We start from the raw sequence: 18,300 nt of genomic DNA, 5'->3' as shown, positions 1-18,300 counted from the left end.
GAGTGAAAAAAAATGAATGTAAATTCTATATTTTGATCAGTGCTTCTTTGTTTGTTTATACTAAATGCATATAAGCTGAATGAAGCTCTATCAGAATTTCCAATCCTGAGTTTTCACTTGTTTGGTCAAATGAAGTATGAGGTGTGTAAGTGGCAGAGTATTCCACAGATATATCTTTATCTATGTTGGGACACTACCTTGAACAATTTCTAGTTGAATTCATCATCTCGAGTACTTATTTTTTAAAGTCTGGTATGTATTTTATCAGTTGCTTTTGCTGAACTGCTAAGACACATGGACGTAAACACACCAATATCGGTTGTCAAGCAGTGGTGGGGGATAAACTCATGCACAAACACCACATACGCATGTGCATGCACACACATGACAAGCTTCTTTCGGTTTCCATCTTCCAAATCCACTCATAAGTCTTTGGTTGGCCCAAGGCTATAGTAGAAGACACTTGCCCAAGATGTCACAAAGTGGGACTGAACCTGGAACTATGTGGCTGGGGAAACAAGCATCTTACCACATAGCCATGTCTGTGTACTCTTAATATTACTCTCAGGCAGAATTAGCATGATATTAAACTGGGCTTTTAAATTACAGGGACAATCCATCTGATGAGAATTTCCAATGTTTCTGAATATTCAAGTTCACTCATTGGGCATGGGTCAACCTGTGACTATAGTAAATGTTACTTGCTATGCAACAGTGGGATTGATCCCAGAATCTCATAACTGCAAAGTAAATTTCTTACCCATCTGACCATACGGTGTGTACATGGTATGCATGCATGTATGCACACACACACACAAACGTGTTTATATGGCAGACTTCTTTCAGTTTGTCTACCAAATCCACTTATATGTACATATAAATACATATACACACAGATATACATATGTACACACATATGTATGAATGAATGTATGTAAATACATACAGATATACGTGTAAACACACACACACACACATATACACACGCATTCAATTTATTCAATTCTCACATGTAATCCAAAAAAGTATTAATTAGAGAAAATTAAATTATTCAATATATTAAAGATGTCTAGAGTTGAGCTTACATTAAATACAATGATAATGAGAAAAAACATTTTTTAATTAAAAAAATATTAGCATATATTAATTGGATATGTGATTATGAACATAATGCTGTTTCTGGTGCCTTATACAATAGATTAAGTAATTCAATTAATGCATTTAAATTTACTAATGGGATTTACAATGTCACTAATCCTTATATATATTTCCTAACAAGAGTTAGATTTTTCTTAGCCAAACTCAATACAAAATTTATCATGAATTGGAGTTGAAATGACATTGGATTCGAAACATTTCAAATTTTAATTGATTGCAGTGAAAGGTTGCTTTAATAACTATATCTTTGAACAAATTTCATTGCATTAATTCATGTATTTTACTGTACAAGAAAAGTCATCAAAATTAAGGTCATATGTGTATACTAGTGGGACCTGTGGAAATTCCACAGAATGAAAAAGATTAAGAAAAGCTTTTTAAGAAAGAAAAGATTATTTTTATTTTACTAAATTATTTCACTTCCAGTCACAATAACATATAGGAAGGGGGATAGAAGAGGATGGAAGGAAATATGTTTGTAAGGTGTGGGTTGGTAGAAAGTTATTGTTGGTAGAGTTTGTTTAGTTTGAAATGGGAATTGTGTTACTGTTTAAAGTTCAGTCAAGCATGGAAATAACTTTGTACAGAAGTGTGTCCACTTTAGTTATATCAGATTCAAATCATGAGATCCTTTGTATAAAATGTTGGTTTTTGTTGTGTTTCAGGGTTCACAAAAGAATATTCGTAGATAAATTAGTTGGTCATCTAGCATAAGTCCATCTGAGGTTGGACTGTTGTTGAGGTTATATGATTGCTATTAAAAAATTTAAAAACCTGTGTGTATTGGGAAAGTAAGAATTGGAAAAGCTAGGGTTACCATAAGTGTTTATTGGGGCTTTCTAGTTGGTTTTCAGTTATTTGTATTTATATTATTTTAGATAGTTGCATATATGATGGAGTCTGTTTAAAATTCTATGACAATCCAAGGTGTTCTGATTCAGTTGTATCACTCAATCAAAATAAGCAAGATTCATGTATTATACATCTTATTACAGTTAAATCCTAGGATCATTCCAGCCAGCATGGAAGTAGCTAGTGTGAGATGTGACTGTGTTGCAATGGTAATCACAAGTAAATGGTATTGGACAGGTACATGGTTTAATTGTTGCAGGCGATTTTGTTTGCTTTCCCCCATCTTGTACTGTGGCTGTGTGGCAAGAATTTTGTTTCCTAACCATATGGTTTTGTTTGAATTCAGTCCCACTGCATGGCACCTTGGGCAAATGCTATCTACTATAGCCCCAGGCTGACCAAAACCGTGTGAGTAAATTTGGTAGATGGAGACTGAAAGAAGCCCATTGTGTGTGTGCATGTGCACATATACAGGTACATATGAATGCATTCACACACAGAGAAAACCAAGCTTAGTTTACCAGCTGGTGTGTATGTATATATATATATGGGGAGAATTCACAAAAAAACAGAAGATGAAGACAGGTGGTGTAGATAACAAACATATATATTAATATAATGCTCGGGAAGTGAAAACGTCTTTAACATTTCGAGCGTACACTCTTCCACAGAAAGGAACACAGAAAGAAACAAGGAGAGAAAATAAAGAATGTGTAGTAGCTAGCGATCTATCATGGCTAATCACACACACACATTATATATACCAGCTAGTAAACCAAGCCTGATTTTTGTTTGAATATTCATTGACTGAATATATTTTGAAATACGAAATGAAAATTTGAAGGAAGCACTTAAAGTTATGTTCTTTTATTTAAAAACCTTTGTGAAAAACATGTGAAAATTGCTGCTTCAAGCTCATGTTCTGTGTTTCATTTGTGGTTTTTGTGGTAATGTTATTATAAACATCATAAACTCCATGCAATCTAAGTCATGAATTTGTGTTGCTGTTCAAGCAATGTTTCAAAATAATACTTTTAAGTAATACTTTAAATTAATATTCTGTTGTGTCTGGGGAGAGTCGCTCTCTTTTGATGCCTTATAATTTAATACACTCACTGGTAAAATTTCCACTTTTTCTTTTTTATTTTTCTAAAATTTTCATTGCGTCTTGCAACCTTTTAAAAAATAAAAAATAAATAAGCGGAAATTTTACCAGTGAGAGCGTTAAATTATAAGGCACCAAAAGAGAATGACTTTCCCCAGACACAACAGAATATGCTTCAACACAAAGAATCTTGCAAACCAAGTCCAAAAATGAATTTTAAATTAATACTTTTAATTAATGTTTTTAAAAATAACGAATGTGTATGCAGGTGTTCATTTTTCATGTACCTGTGCTGATGCATACATATGTACATATATACACTTGTAGACACATGTATATAGAGAATTATACACACACACACACACATACACAGACACACACACACACATATATAGTTGAAATTTATAGGCAAACAAAAGACAACGGGTGTATGAACAACAAGCAGGTGTATTAGTCTGATGCTTGGGAAAATGAAAAAGTCTTTTACATTTTGAGCCTACGCTCTTCAACAGAAAGGAATAAGAGAAAACAAACAGAGGGAGAATGAAAAAAAAATTGTAGATTTAGTGGTTAAGTGGCGATGGAAACTGAAAGAAGCCCATTGTGTGTGTGTGTGTGCACATACACATGTATGCACACACAAAAAACCAGGGCCATTTTACCACTATATATACATAGTGAATTATTTACTGCAGTTCTTCGCTTCAGGAATTCTTTAGCGCCCCAGAACTAAGACATTTGAAATTTTATACCTAATGTAATCGGTAAAACTAAACACGTGTCTGTTTTGGCACAGAAAGCTGGGGTTAGTTTTTCGGATTGCATTTACACTGAACGATTGTACTGATGAATCCACGGACATTTGAATTATGTAAGTAATTCTTTTGTTAAAGGCCGAAACCGAGGTATGCAATTAATTCTGTTTTTTATATAAATTTTCATCTGTCCTGCCTGCCAAATTTGATTCTGAATTTTTCCTCTAGAGAACTTTCTTTGTAGTTTGATCGTTGATGATCTATTTCTAGCATACGGCCGACTACCTAGCAGTCTTGCCCTGCCTATATACACATATATTAGAATTTTCTCTGATTTCTCAGATTTTTTGTATGCTAGACTACTGGTTTTAAATTGATATTAAAATTAATATTAATTTATCTCCCTCATTATTTAATATATATATATATATATATATATATATAGGTGTTGGAAAATGTTAAACGAAAGCACTCTGGTTGTAACTATATATACCCTACCTCTGCCTCTAACACAACTAATTATGTGTATATAACCAGTACCTAAAATAAATAAAGTTCAAGTAATTAATAATTAATAAAGAGAGGCGACCATATTTTAAACCCAGCAACTGGTTATTTATGTACCCTAAATACATTTTTCAGGTTCAACGGATATAATAATTTCCATATTCACATTCCTGCATAAAGCACATTGCACCATATTCCTATTAGTGAAGCAATTAACACAGAGGACTTTAACAAACTGTCTTTCAATTTTATTCTCAAACACAAATTACTATCTCATGAAAATTTAACTAAATTTTTGCTGTATTATTCATGTTTATATTTTTATAAATGAATTAATTTTACAATAATTTTTCATTAAATGATCATAATAATATCATCCAAAAAACTTTTAAAAATCATTAAAGAGTGAAAGAAAAAAAATATAATATAGCTGATTAGAATATTTTAATAAATCAACTGGTTTTAGAGTGTTCAAATTTAAAATTTAATAGGCTGAATAATAATAATATTATTATAATTGGACAAGTATATCTTTATTCATTTTATTTTCATTTTCATATCTAAGTTTTTTTAACGGATTTCTATATATTTCTTATTTATTTATTTTTTGAAGACTTTTATTATTTTGAAATAATTCTTGTGGTAATTAAACTAAAAATTATTGATAAATTTAAATATAGTTAAAAGAACACATTTGACACTTTTATTAAATTGGAGGAAAACAAATTAAGCTAAAAATGACATGTTTTGTTTTGTTTGTATATCATCATCATCGTTTAACATCTGCTTTCCATGCTAGCATGGGTTGGACGATTTGACTGAGGGCTGGCGAACCAGATGGCTGCACCAGGCTCCAAACTTGATCTGGCAGACTTTCTACAGCTGGATGCCCTTCCTAACGCTAACCGCTCTGAGAGTGTAGTGGGTGCTTTTACGGGCCACCGGCACGGGGGCCAGTCAGGCGGTACTGGCAACGACCTCGCTCAAATGTTTTTACACGTGCCAGTAAGGCGACACTGGTAACGATCACGCTCGAATGGTGCCTTTTACGTGCCACCAGCATAGAAGCCAGTTAGCCGCTCTGGCAACGATCATGCTCGGATGGATATATTTAATTTGAAGAATATAAAGGAGAAATGTAAGCAGATGTCTCATATGGCCAGAGTAAATTTTGCATTGCATGGTGCGAAGCCAAGGGGTATTTTAAAGTGGTTACCATGTAATCTCCCTAAAAAATTTATCCTTAAGGTCATATTGCTTCAGTTCCCTCAGCTGGCAAAAATGAGTTGTGTTTGTATTTCTATGTATTCTATGTTCTACTGAATTTCTGAATTTTTCTGGGGATTACATTAAGGGTACATATGTCTGTACAACCACTTGCACATTAAATTTCATGAGTAGGCTGTTCTGTTGATCAGATTAACTGTTCTGTTGATCAGATTAACTGGAACCCTTATCATCATAACTGGTGAAGTGCCAGTTCAAAATAACAAGAGAGCCTCTACACCATAGCTTGGCATGTTAGAAACAGCAGGCAACTCTTCATATCAAACCTTTCCATCTTAAAGAAAAAGACATTTAACAATATTGCTCCATATATGCTCTGTAAGTTATTGTTCATAAAATTCAATAACAAAATCTTACATTGACCCCTAAGGGTCATATGGACCCTGGCTGAGAACCACTGCTATAAGAAGGTCATGGGGGCACTACCTTCTCTCTTATCAAAAAAAAAAAATACTTAGTCTTTCTCTGTTTTCTGATCATAAACAATATTTATTTCTTTACTGCCCACAGGGGGGCTAAACATAAAGGGGACAAACAAGGACAGACAAAGGGATTAAGTTGATTACAATGATCCAGTGTGTAACTGGTACTTATTTAATCGACCCCGAAAGGATGAAAGGCAAAGTCAACCTCAGCAGAATTTGAACTCAGAATGTAATGGCAGATGAAATACCACTAAGCATTTCACCCAGTGTGCTAATAATTCTGCTAGCTTGCCACCCTAATCATAAACAATATTAGCTGTTAATGTAGGTCAGGGGTTGTGGAACTTTTTTTAACCAATTACCCCAAAATATATTCATTTATGCTGACATTTGAAAGGAAGAAAATCATAGATTCTTTGAATTCAAAAGGCTTATCGAATCTATTTATATTAAAAATATAAGAAGTACAAAAATAAATTAATATCCTCATTATGGAACAAAAGGATTTTTCTAGAAATGTTTTCACTTCAGGTTTTGGAGAAATGATGTTGTTTCATTTGTACTACAATTATGTCAAAATTGGGGCATTTAGATGCCAGAGCAATTTGGATAGTCTTCAGGGTCCAATTGATTACTCTGCTTTGTTTTTATGTTCATTAGAGAGGAAAATCCTTGTTTGCAAAGGTAGGTTGTTTCAAAAGGTAGAAACTTTTTGATTGCCTCCTCATACCAGAAGAAAAATTTCTGTCATAACAGGGCACATGTTTTTTTTTATATAATTTTACTTGTCTAACGAGTTCTCCTCATTACTCTCAAGAATTTCATTTTTACCCCACTTGGGGTAATTTACCCCAGTTCATTGACATCTAATTTACTCTTTTACTCTTTTACTTGTTTCAGGCATTTGACTGCAGCCATGCTGGAGCACCACCATTAGTCGAGCAAATCGACCCTGGGACTTATTCTTTGTAAGCCTAGTACTTATTCTATCGGTCTCTTTTTGCCGAACTGCTAAGTTACGGGGACATAAACACACCAGCGTCGGTTGTCAAGCAATGCTAGGGAGACAAACACAGACACACAAACATAAACACACACACACACACACACATATATATACATATATACGACGGGCTTCTTTCAGTTTCCGTCTACCAAATCCACTCACAAGGCTTTGGTCAGTCTGAGGCTAAAGTAGAAGACACTTGCCCAAGATACCATGCAGTGGGACTGAACCCGGAACCATGTGGTTGGTAAGCAAACTACTTACCACACAGCCACTCCTAGGTATAACTTACACAAAACCACGTTAGAATTGTGTGTGTGTTTGTGTGTGTACACATGAACACAATGTAAGAATAGTTGGAGTGGAATTGGTAAGTTTGTGATTGTCAGTATCAGTATGAATCAGATTGAGTATAAAACTGAATGATGTACATCGGAGTACTATGAGCTGAAATAGAGACTAAAGGCTAATGATTGTTGTAGAGGGGAAAGCAAGTAACAAGATGTGGAAGACAAAAGGCTGTAACAAAATAACTAATCTAAACAGCACATGAACACTTACCACTTTTGTGTGTGTGTGTGTGTGTGTGTGTGTGTGTGTGTGTGTGTGTGTGTGTGTGTGTGTGTGTGTGTGTGTGCATGCGTGTACGGTAACACTTCAATGCACTGATAGGCTTACACAAACATTTATCACTTTCTGAAATTATTATAACTTGCCAAAATTCTATAAAGTATTTCAATGCATTTTTTATATGGAGCAGTTGGAAATTATTAAAATACCAGATTGCACTTAAATTGTTATATCTTCAGAGAATAGCAGAATTAATTAATGCTCTGTAGGTGAACACAAGACAATTAAACGCAAAGTCTGGTGATTAATTAAGATAATTGTTGAATAAATTACGAAAGAAACACACAGCATTATTGTATTAGAATATGTCACAGCATATAATCTTCAACTTTGGTAAATATACTGGGTCACAAGAAATACTAATAAAAAAACAACATATGATGATGGTTTTATTATTGTGTCAGTGTAAAGTCTGTTTTTTATGTTGAGATGTATGTTATGTTTTAGCCCCGATTAAACTCATTTAATAACAACCTGTCAGAGTCTCCCCCTAGTTCTTTGACATAAATTTCCTGTTATAAAGTGAGTAATTTTGTAAAATCTGAAGTAAAACAGTTTTATCAAAATTTCCTGTTCATTTATGTTTCAAGCATCAGCATAACAATGACAAAATTATTTTGTTAAATTCTTCATTATTTTTGCAATCAGTAGAAACAAAAGCAGTGTACTTTGAGAGAAATTTGGTAACAAAAGAGTTAAGTTGAGCTAAAATCAAAGAAAGGTATTCCAGCTATGATCATCCTATTTTTTTCCTAAACATTGAGTTCAGCATATTTGCCAATGAGGCCTTTTCTTTTTTTTTTTTAAGGTGACAGGAAGTGCTCTGAGGGATATTTAGCTGCTTTTACAATTAGGTTCAGTGACCAAACAGAAATATTATTTCCTTCAGACATTCTGTAACAGGTAAATACAGTTGTAAGTTTGAAGCAGTGGCTCTCAAACATTTTTTTGCTAATGGGCCCACTTTGATTCCTACTTTAATCTACTGGACCGTCTCTTGTTAAAAAGATCCTGTTATATTTTTATGATTAAATATTATTAAGAATTGTATAAAAAAATTGTTCAAGTATTTTGTGTAGAGTATAAGAATAACCAATTTATTACTCTTTTACTTGTTTCAGTCATTTGAATGTGGCCATGCTGGAGCACTGCCTTTAGTCAAGCAAGTCGACCCTAGGACTTATTCTTTGTAAGCCTAGTACTTATTCTATCGGTTTCTTTTGCCGAACAGCTAAGTTACAGGGACGTAAACACACCAGCATCGATTGTCAAGCGATGTTGGGGGGACAAACACAGACACACAAACATATACACACATACATACATACATTCATACATATATATATCTATATATATCTATATATATATATATATACATACACACACACACATATACATATACATATATACGACAGGCTTCTTTCAGTTTCTGTCTACCAAATCCACTCACAAGGCTTTGGTTGGCCCGAGGCTATAGTAGAAATATATATATATATTATATATATATATATATATAATATATATATATATATTATATATATACATACATATATATGACGGGCTTCTTTCAGTTTCCGTCTACCAAATCCACTCACAAAGCTTTGGTCGGCCCAAGGCTATAGTAGAAGACACTTGCCCAAGGTGCCATGCAGTGGGACTAAACCCGGAAACATAAACCAAAAACTCTAGCAACAAAATCTTTTATAGACTCCCAAAGTTTATGTGAACCCTGGTTGAGAACCACTGGTGTAAAGCCATATACAGAGATGTCTATCAATGATCTCATCAATTGAGGAAGCTTTTATAAGAGATTTATTAGAAACCCAATGCATCAATGTCTTCTGAAAGCAGCAACAATAGAAATGGCAAAAGAGAACAGAAAATAAAAATAAATAGAAGACTAAAGAATCAACTTCAAGTAAAAATGTCCCCAGTTAGATATACTGGATATAATATATTCGATAGGAAGTTTATAGGAAAGTGTGAGTGAAGGGCAAAATACATAATGGTTATGTGTAAAGTGTTAGGTTGTATAGTTATTAGACAAAAGCTTTGAATATGAAGGGTGTTTTGGGGATGGAAAGGAAGAAGGTGAGCATGTTCTACTCAATGTGTAATAACAACAAACATGAACAATGAAGCATGGATATGATGAGAGAAAAACTGAGCGATAGAAGAATCAGTCACAGTATGCTGGTATGAAGTTGTGATATGCAGAAGAAATTGTACTGATGTAAGGACATAATGTATATGAAGAATAAGAGTAAGTTAGAAATGTGTTGAAAACAATGCAAGGGATGGGAGCCTGTTGAAGAGAAAGACTGCAAAAGACTCGAGGGGGAATTGGTGAGGTCTGATCTCAGATTACTGGACTTTATTAAACAGTTATCTAAGGACTACACGTGATGAGATGCTGTGTTGGAACACATCTATCTAACTCAATCCAGTATGGGAAAGTGGACACAGGCTATTGCTACTGTTGTTGATGATGATGATGATGATGATGATGATGAAGAAGAAAACGATGGTGATGAAGATAAAGTATTCAACTGAGCAAAACAATCCATTTTTGTCAGCATAGAAAATTGAGTATTAAATCATGGTCACTAATTATGATGATGATGATGATGATGATAAAAATACACAAGTTTCATTTGCTGTAAGGGTGACCGTTTTCCTTTTTTCACCCATAGATATATTATTGTGTTAGTTATGGTATCTATAGCAACATGTGATACTCAGCAGATCTAAAAGATAGGTAGCAGCCTTACTTACATAGTGACTGGCAGGAAACTGCATTTGAAATAAAACTGAATTTTGACTGTCAAAGAACTGATATAAAGACAATCTGCTTCACTGCATCAACTCTTACTTCTACCACCACAGCTAACTAGATTCCTCCTCCACTTCCACTACGTCATCACGACAAATGGCAAACAATGCAACCATTAACAATTCTAACATCGTCATCACAACAATCATAAATACCAACAACCATAAAAAAAAACCAAAAAAAAAAACCTCTTACAGTCATCAACACAGCCACCACTTTATTTGAAGTCAACGTTATCTTTCGTTAATCCTTCATAAGTTAACTGGATGTGCATTGGTGAATTTATCGCTACTGAATTGCAACATATTAACATGTGCATCAGAATATGTGAAACTGAATGAACAAACAAATTACTTCTTTCGTTTTGAATTTTTCAAGATGAATATTCTTTTTAATTGCAATTAGAAAAGGGAGTGTTACACAAATAACAAACACATAGACACACTCTACACAGGTAATTGAGAGTGTTAACACACTCCATATACAATATCTTCTTCATATTTTAACACATGCACTCACACACATAGAACCCTGCTTTCACTTTACATATTACTTTACAAGACTCTAATTACAGCTATCATCTTAGAGAATAAAGATACATTGAATAACGAGATTTTGGGTGCATTGTTCTGGATTTATATTCTGAGTTCAAATGCTGCTGAGGTCAACTTTTCCTTTCATCCTTTTAGGGTCAATACAATGAATACCAATTGAGCACTAGGTTCAATGTAATTGATTAATCCGTCTCACCAAAATTCAGGCCTTGTGATTATTATCATTATTATTATTATTATTATTATTGAGTGAGAGAGCAGTGCATGCCATTAAAGTGACACTGGGGTAAAATATACGAAGCCCAGTATACCCATCATGACTACCCGTCTAAGCACATGCATCACAATGATACGTGCGCGACATGGTGATCTCATATCAAGATAAACAGCACATGACCTTGCAGGTGGAGCCCAGTTAGAATTTTCTTCTGGTCGAGTAACCCATCCCGCTCAAAAGGTCCCTGAATAAGGATTGTTTAAGGATGTTGAATGAACCACCCATGTTTCCAAAGGTGAATTATCCAAACCTCTAAGAATCCCTCTCAACACATGGCTACTTCAGCTCGTGATCAGAGATGCACATATCATCAGCCACTAAGGGACGTGGTCAACTGGTTAAGGTCAAACAACTGACAAGCAAATCTGTGGTATTGAGCAGAATATTTGCTGTAGCCCATCTTTTATACCAAGACAAAACAATGTACATGATAACACTTCCAATCAGTTAAGATCAGAAGCCACGAGAGCCACCGCCTGGTACTGCATCGGGGCATTATTATTATTATTATTATTATTATTATTATTATCATTATTGTTGTTGTTGCTATTATTTAGCTCCTTCCCGAGTCATAAAAACTCATAAGGCAGGCTTTTGTGGCATTGGCCCCCGTGCCAGTGACACGTAAAAGCACCATCCGTTTGTGTCCGTTGCCAGCCTCGTCTGGCCCCCGTGCCGATGCATGTAAAAGCACCATCCGTTCGTGGCCGTTTGCCAGATCAGACTGGGCCTGATGAAGCATTCTGGCTTCACAGACCCCAGTTGAACTGTCCAACCCATGATAGCATGGAAAACGGACGCTAAATGATGATGATATTCCCTGCTGGATGGGATGCTGTCTTATGACCATGAGTGCAACACCCTAACTACTAAGCTATGTGCCTCCATGCTGTTACCATTTTGGCTAAACTGAATAATGAAAATTGCAGTATTGAATTGCAGCCCTTTTGCATTCTGAGGTTAGCAAAGATAACCTCACACTGTAAAAGGATGTAATATATGATAACATAAATTATCATAAATAATTAGTCAAAAACTGGGGGAGTCATTTAAATGACTGCACCTTCCGTTCATTTCCAGATGTTAAGGGTATTGTACTTATATTACAAATCATCATCATCATCATCATCATTATTATTATTACTATTATTATTGTTATTACTATTATTATTATTATTACTATTATTATTATTACTATTATTATTATTATTACTATTATTATTATTACTATTATTATTATTATTACTATTATTATTATTACTATTATTATTACTATTACTATTATTATTATTGCTATTATTATTACTATTATTATTATTGCTATTATTATTACTATTATTATTGCTATTATTATTACTATTATTATTACTATTACTATTATTATTATTGCTATTATTATTATTATTACTATTACTATTATTATTACTACTATTATTATTACTATTATTACTATTACTATTATTACTATTATATTATTATTATTATTATTAGTAGTAGTAGTAGTAGTAGTAGTAGTAGTAGTAGTAGTAGTAGTCGCAGCAGCAGCAGTAGTAGCAGCAGCAGTAGTAGTAAGAAAAGATCCAATGAGCCTGTCATTATATAAGTTGAACTAGATGTTTTGTTTGCTGAATAACATTTCAACAGCATTCAAACAAAATGAATACGTAAAAGAAAAACAAAACAAACCAAAAAAAATATCTGCAAATGCAAACAGTCTTAGCACAGACAAAAGTTGTCCTTTGGATAACAAGAAACCAAAGAAATAATGTAATAATGAAAGAGGGTGTGCTGTTTGGAGAGGAGACTATAAATGGTACTATGTTTGATTGGTAATATTACAATGTAGTCTTTCATTTAACGACAGAAAATAGTATTACAGCCACAACAAACTCTTAATTGTTTCTGTCTCTTTCATTGCTGCAATAGAAATGAACCATTAAAGCCCAGTGCTATTACTAAAGGACACACTGTCCACAAGGCGACTCTTTACATGACAAGAGGTTTACTAAAAATGTCATTGTTTAGCCCTAGTCCTGCACTGAGCCTGTTGACCTATGATTGAAAGAGTTCAAACCATAATCAGCCATTCATCATCATCATCATCATCATCGTTTAACGTCCGCTTTCCATGCTAGCATGGGTTGGACGATTTTGACTGAGGGCTGGCAAACCAGATGGCTGCACCAGGCTCCAATCTGATCTCGCAGAGTTTCTACAGTTGGATGCCCTTCCTAACGCCAACCACTCTGAGAGTGTAGTGGGTGCTTTTTACGTGCCACCGGCACGGGGGCCAGTCAGGCGGTACTGGCAACGATCTCGCTCAAATCTTTTTACACCAGCACGGAGGCCAGTCAGGCGGTACTGGCAACGACCGACCTTGCTCAAATCTTTTTGCACCAGCACGGGGGGCCAGTCAGGTAGTACTGGCAACGACCGACCTTGCTCAAATCTTTTTACACCAGCACGGGGGGGGCCAGTCAGGCGGTACTGGCAACGACCTTGCTCAAATCTTTTTATACCAGCACGGGGGGCCAGTCAGGCGGTACTGGCAACGACCTCGCTCAAATCTTTTTATACCAGCACGGGGGCCAGTCAGGCGGTACTGGCAAAGACCTCGCTCGAATCTTTTTATACCAGCACGGGGGGCCAGTCAGGCGGTACTGGCAACGACCTCGCTCAAATCTTTTTATACCAGCACGGGGGCCAGTCAGGCGGTACTGGCAACGACCTCGCTCAAATCTTTTTATACCAGCACGGGGGCCAGTCAGGCGGTACTGGCAACGACCTCGCTCAAATCTTTTTATACCAGCACGGGGGCCAGTCAGGCGGTACTGGCAAAGACCTCGCTCGAATCTTTTTATACCAGCACGGGGGCCAGTCAGGCGGTACTGGCAACGACCTCGCTCAAATCTTTTTATACCAGCACGGGGGCCAGTCAGGCGGTACTGGCAACGACCTTGCTCAAATCTTTTTATACCAGCACGGGGGGCCAGTCAGGCGGTACTGGCAAAGACCTCGCTCAAATCTTTTTATACCAGCACGGGGGCCAGTCAGGCGGTACTGGCAAAGACCTCGCTCGAATCTTTTTATACCAGCACGGGGGGCCAGTCAGGCGGTACTGGCAAAGACCTCGCTCGAATCTTTTTATACCAGCACGGGGGCCAGTCAGGCGGTACTGGCAAAGACCTCGCTCGAATCTTTTTACACATGTCACCGGCACAGATGCCAGTAATGCGACGCTGGTAGTAAGGCGTAAAACAATGTTTGATTTTAAAAAAAAAATCTTTAAAATTATTTACCTTTTACTTATTCAAGACATTGAGCTGTGGCCATACTGGGGCACCACTTTGAAAGGTCTAACTGAACAAACTAACCCCAATACTTATTTTTTTTTAAAAATCTGGTACTATTTTATCAGTCTCCTTTTGCTAAGTTATGGGGACAGAAACAAACACAAAGACACACACACATGACAGACTTCCACATAGTTTCCCTACGCCAAATTCATTCATAAAACATTGATTGAGCTGGGGCTGTAGTAGAAGATACTTGCCCAGAGTGTCATGCAGTGGGACCGAACCTGTAACCACATGGTTGCAAAACGAGCTTCTTTACCCCACAACCATATTTACTTTTTTTTTAACAATTTTAAAATCCTGTTTAAATATAGCCAAACAATAACAGTAATTTATTGTATATTTTATACTATTTGAAGTTAATTTTTACTATACTTTTACTGGCTTCTGTGCCGGTGGCACATAAAAAGCACCATCCGAACGTGGCCGATGCCAGCGCCGCTCTGACTGGCTTCTGTGCCAGTGGCACATAAAAAGCACCATCCGAACGTTGCCAGCACCGCCTTGGCTGGCTTCCGTGCTGCTGACACGTTAAAAGCTCCAACCGATCGTGACCGATGCCGACCCCCCCTGGCACCTGTGTAGGTGGCACGTAAAAGGCACCCACTACACTCGCAGAGTGGTTGGTGTTAGGAAGGGCATCCAGCCGTAGAAACATTGCCAGATCAGACTGGAGCCTGGAGCAGCCCCTGGCTTTCCAGACCCCGGTCGAACCGTCCAACCCGTGCTAGCGCGGAAAACGGACGTTAAATGATGATGATGATAAATGACGATGATGATATTCTACATTACTTCTTATTTTCTTTAGACAAGAAAAGAGCTTAAGTTAAGAACATTATCTTTTCGTCTGTCAGACATTAAATGCTTTGATTTTCTTTGCAAAAATTCTCTGCTTTCATGAAACTGTCTTTATTCTCTTTCAGTTATCATTACCAAACAGTTGCAGACTTCAACATATGTTTTAGTACCAACTTCTAGCAGAGCCAAATGAAATAAAATATAATTATATTAATTAACTAAATTGCTGAGACAGTGTGTTTGTAGATAAGCTGTAATGAAATTCACACGCAAGCCATGGCTATGTGATTAAGAAGCTTGCTTTCGCTTTGCAACAATATGGCTTTCAGTTCAGTCCCACAGCACAGCACCTTGAGCAAGCGTCTTCTATGAGAGCTCAAGGCCAACAAATACCTTGCGAGTGAATTTGGTAGAAAGAAACTATGTAGAAGCCTGTCGTACATATACATATTATTTATATGATGTGTGTGTGTGTATTTGTGTCTGTCTCATGTGGCCATGCTGGAGCACCACATGTAGTCGAGCAAATCGACCCCAGGACTTATTCTTTGTAAGCCTAGTACTTATTCTATTGGTCTCTTTTGCCGAACAGCTAAATTATGGGAACATAAACACACCAGCATCGGTTGTCAAGCGATGTTGGGGGGACAAACACAGACACACAAACATATACACACACACACACATATATACGATGGGCTTCTTTCAGTTTCTGTCTACCAAATCCACTTACAAGGCTTTGGTTGGGCCAAGGCTATAGTAGAAGACATATGCCCAAGGTGCCACGCAGTGGGAATGAACCCGGAACCATGTGGTTGGTAAGCAAGCTACTTACCACACAGCCATTCCTGTGCCTTGTTAGCAAAAATATTTTAATATTTGCTTTCAAATTGATGATGCACAGAATATACATTTTTTTTTTAGCTTACTCATTGCAAAGATCTTAAAATTTATAGTCATAGGTAATCATATATAACACTATTTCAATTTATTTAGAAAACATCAGCATGACACAAACCCAAGGCAAATAATCTCATGAAAGAAGATATAATTCTTCTTTTATTTTCATCTCTTCTACTTTTAACCTGGGATGTGAATCTATTCAGTTTTACTATGTGAATGTAATTTTGTTAATGTTGTACAAAATTAACAATTATCTTTATTATTTATTTATCTAACTGTGGTTGAACAAGCTATGAACAAAACAAAAAAACAAGAGAAGACTTATTTGATGGCACATTCGTTATTTCAATCAAAACTTAGTGAACTTCACTGAAACCTAAAAACTTGAGTGAAGTTCAATAAGTTTCGAGTCTGAGAGCATGGTGCAGTAAAGTCTGGATGACAGTCTGAATGATATTTAAGTGAAAAACACAGTTTTCTTTAAGACTTTTCTGTTACAAGACACTCTAGTTTTCTTAATCAATAATTTCTTTACAAAGAATCATCAGTGTTTGGTAATAAAATATAGCAGAGACTTGTCTGTAAGAGAACAAAAACAAAAACGAAAATCAATCATGTTTATAAGGAAAATAAAGGATTGCCATAATATAGATTTCGTTTATAACATTATTTTAATTGAAGATCACTTAAAAGGAATAACATTGACCTTTTTAAAGTGGAAGGCATTGTTACTAGCCACTCATTTTGATGTTCTTACACCGGAGGTTAAATTAATGAAGTCGAAAAGAAATGCACTCAATACTGACAGGAGAAGGGCGAAAAGTGGCATACACTTGTAGATTAATGTCTAGCCTCTCCAACCAAACATTCATATATTCTGTTTCGGACCAAAGCTGCATCTGAAGAATTGGGATGTACAATCACCTAAGAATCCATAATAGAAGAAGATGGTCTCACCAGAATTCGACTAATGTTATTTCATACAAAAAAAAAAAATTAAGAAGCAGAAAGGAACTATCTAAATACAGCACGTGCCAGCTATATCTTTTTCCAAACAAATCACAGCCATCATCAATCCCAGCTCTAAATCCTCTAGTTATAATCTCCAAACAACATGAATTAAAGAAAAGCCTTTCTAACATTAGTCGTTTAATATTTTAATGCAGAAGCAACACAAATCCCTAAAATTTTAAGTGCTAAAACCTCTGACTAACAGAACCAACATAAATAAGATAGCTACAGAAGAAGTAGCTAACCAAACTTAATGTATTAGATTCAAAAGCACAATGACTTAGTGCTAGGGTAGCTATTTGCAATCCTGAGCACAGGTACTGTCTACATTTACATAAGCTTGGGTAATTTCAGAATCAATAGCAGAGTTCATCAGCAGGAAAAATGATTTGGCACTACATTGATAATAGCTTCGAATTTCCCTAAGAAAATTTTCTCTTAGAAGAGTATATTATCATTGAAATAATTATAGTATTGTGAGGATTAACAAAATAGTTTAAAGATATGTAAAAAAAAAAAAAAGACTAAGTAAACAAGATCATAAAATATTGGTAAAATTTCAAACTCTATCATTGCCATTCTGTTTTCTGTCAGCTTCGACTGAATGGCACTAGAACAACTCCTAATGAATGAATGAATGAATGGTCATCATAACTTTACATCTGCTTCCAATGATGGCAAAGGTCGGATGGTTTAACAATGTTTTGATGGATCAGAAAAACATGTCATGCCCCAATGTCTCTCAAAGAACAAATACTTTTCAGAGTATACTGGCTACACTTGGCACCAACACTAGTGAGGTGGCTTTGCAACTTACAAGCCTAAAGAGCCCCACAACTGAAA

General features: G+C 35.7%; 1 protein-coding gene across 5 annotated transcripts in view; it reads right to left on the bottom strand.

The window, feature by feature from the left end:
• Positions 1 to 18,300, bottom strand: part of LOC115210875 (mariner Mos1 transposase) — a 229,504-nt gene that overhangs the window by 28,704 nt on the left and 182,500 nt on the right. The gene's annotated exons all lie outside the window — the stretch shown is intronic.

Source organism: Octopus sinensis, linkage group LG4, assembly GCF_006345805.1.
Source record: "Octopus sinensis linkage group LG4, ASM634580v1, whole genome shotgun sequence".
In the NCBI taxonomy this organism is placed as follows: Eukaryota; Metazoa; Mollusca; class Cephalopoda; order Octopoda; family Octopodidae; genus Octopus; species Octopus sinensis.
Note: the sequence above shows the minus strand (reverse complement) of the source record. Positions and strands in the feature narration are given on the sequence as shown.